This window comes from Myotis daubentonii, chromosome 7 (genome assembly GCF_963259705.1).
Source record: "Myotis daubentonii chromosome 7, mMyoDau2.1, whole genome shotgun sequence".
In the NCBI taxonomy this organism is placed as follows: Eukaryota; Metazoa; Chordata; class Mammalia; order Chiroptera; family Vespertilionidae; genus Myotis; species Myotis daubentonii.
In genome coordinates, this window is record NC_081846.1 from 87,240,727 (window position 1) to 87,243,641 (window position 2,915).

Sequence of the window (2,915 nt, forward strand, 5' to 3'; positions counted from 1 at the left end):
CAAAACGGGGAAATCAGAACAAGACGGGATTGTATCGCTGTCAGCAGGCGGGTTCTGCTGTTGCCTTGGAGTTTTGCAAAATATCATTAGGGAAATCTGGGTAAAGGGTACACGGGTTCTCTATCTTTTCTTACAATTGCATTTGAATCGAAAATCACCTCCAGATTAAAAACATTAGTTGAAAACAGCAGTGTGGATTTAGACATGTGTGTTTCCTAGCTCCTCCACTGGTAAGCAGGCGTGTTTCACAAGGGGTCAGGCCTCCCTCGGGACATCTGTGCTTCTAGGAGTCTGGTGAGCAATGGAGCCCCCGTTGGCTCAGGGGTCCCCAAAGGCTTGGCTTCCTGAAGCTGGCAGCTGGGCAGCAGGGAGGAGCCAGGACGGGCAGCCCTGCTTCATTCCCCGCTAGCCATTTTCTCCTCCTGGTGTTGGCTTCTTGGCGATGGCTTTCTCTCACGGCCGAGCCAGGATCGTGTCCCTGTGTTCGTTCATTGACAATGCTTCTGTCAGCAGACATTTCTGGAGGACCCACCAGGCACCAGGTGTGGAAAGACAAGCCCTCTGGCTGCAGGGAGCTGCAGGGTGGAGGAGGAGTGGGCAGGGTGGCACCAATGCTGCACAGAAAGGAGCTGGGATGAGACAAGCAGGCGACCTCAACCTGGAGTGGTCAGGGGGAAAGGAGGAAGCTCGGGAGGCTTTCTGGAGGAGGTGGCGCTCGAGCCGCCTTGAAGAACAAAAGTTCTAAAAGGAACCTGTTGAGAGGCGATACAGCCTGGTGGGTAAGAGTTGACTGCCTGGGTTTGAATTCTGGCTCTGCCTGACCTCTTCCTCAGTTTCCTTCTCTGTGGCATGAGGACAAGGAGACCTACCTTGTAGGGGTGGTTCTGAGGATAAAATGCGTTGCCTTTGCTAGGTGCCTGGTCTATAGTGAGTGCTATGGAAGTGTTTGAGAAATAAAACTAACCGAGTAAATGGAGTGGCTCACGGCATGTGATTGGAGCTGGGCCAGAGGGCGGGAGAGGGTCGGAGGGCAGGTCCTGGGTGGCTGCGTGGCAGCGGGCAGGGGCCGGTGCCATTCCTGAGAGGGGCAGTTGGAGGGCCTCACCGGCCTCTTCACCGTGGAGATCACTGTTCTTTCCTCTTCCCATGTGACGGCCCCTCCGTGCCCCCTGACTCCGTCTGGAAAGTAGTAGAAGGAGCCTTTCCCACCAGGCTGTCCTCATTTGCTGGGATGGAGACTTGGGGAATTGGGAGAAACTGAACCGACAAGACAGACTCCTGGAGTAGGGGCTCCTTTGTCAGTGCCCCCCATGTGTGACCAGCACAGACCCCCCTGAGGTGCGGTGGGTGAAGCCCCTCCCGCCGTGACCCTGCAGGCCGCTGGCCATGTGACCTGTTTGGCTACGCAACTTGTCACCTCGGACTACTTAGCCCCGCACTCTGAGCAGGTGTTCCCCCGAAGCATTGGCCCGCTGGCCCCAGCGAGGGCCCAGGGGGAGGGCGGGGAGGGAGGGAGGGCAGGTTTGCTCTCTGCTCAAGTCGCAGCTGTCCTCACCTGGGTTTTGGCCTGGTCCATGAGGGGGCGTTCGTTCCAGGAGGGGTTCCTGCAGGTTGGTGGTCCAGGTCCCCACGTCTGGGAGGGCTCAGGTCTGGGCTGTGGGACCACGTGATCCACAGTGCTGGTGTTGCTGGGTAGGGCCCGGAGCTCTATTTACTCTTCAGGAAAGTGGGTGCACAAAGCCTGCTCCCTACTTCACAGCCAGCAAGGGGCACAGCCAGGGGGGCTCCAGCTTGGCACCCTTAGTGCGCGGCAGAGGACACTGCGCCCTACACTCGCTGCCGCCTCCTGACCAGTGCACCCACGGGTCCTGGCACCCACGGGTCTGTGCCCCAGGGCTTTCCCTGGCTGCTGCCTTGGTGGCAGACCAGGATGCCAGGAACTTAGCACCCCAAATCGACAGCCCTACCTAGCAGATGTCTCTGGCAGAATTGGTGTATCAGTGCCCAGCCCCTCACCCCACTGTCGGGGCCTGGGTCTAAGGTCAAGCCTCCACAGGCTCCCAGAGGGTCCCTGTGGTGCTGAGCCTGGTCGCCCGAGGGTGCTGATGTCCCTGCTTAGCCGCCTGCCTGCCTTGCCTGTCCCTGCTGTTCTGCAGTTGGCCTGTTGCCTCCAAAATCCTCCCCCCGCCCCCCACCGCACTCACATCCTCATCTCCGGGTCTGCTCTGGGGCACCCGGACCAGATGGAGCCGCTGCCAGTTCTCTGGCAGGCACTGTGGACTTGGCGTCAGGCGGGATGGCCCCCACCCACCATGCCCGCAGCAAGCTGCTTCCACGCCTCACTCCCCTCCTGGGCAAAGTGAGGACGATGACCGGGCGAGGCGAGCCCTGCCACCTGGCACATTACGTCTCAGACTCCTCCGGTGTCCTGGAGCAACCATCTCAGCTGTCTCGTATTCCAGCCTGGCCCTCGGGAGTGGGGGGGAGGCTGAGCTGCGCAGTTTGTGGGCTGTTGTTTCCTGCTTCTGGTTTAGTTTGCTCTTCCTGACGGGCAGAGTAGGGGGAGCGGGAGGGCTCAAGGTGAATAGCCAAACCCCATCCCTGAGAAAGGGAGAGTTGTTTTCAAACCCAGTCGCCCTGCCCTCGGCTCCCTCCCCACCTGGGGCCTGTGGGTGGCTCTGGGACAAACGGTGCTTGCTGGGCCCCCCACCCCCGCTGCAGAGCCTGTCCTGAAAGGTGGGTCCTCTGAGAACTGGCTCCTCTCTGGGAGCGTTCACAAGAGATTTCTCATGGCTCAGTTCCCCCATAGAAAGTGGGGATTGAAAGTCCCGGCAGCCCGAGGGAGAAAGTGAAGGGAGTGAGGCAGCGCAGACAGGAATAGGTTAACAGCATTCATGGCGCGGTGTCTTGGGAGG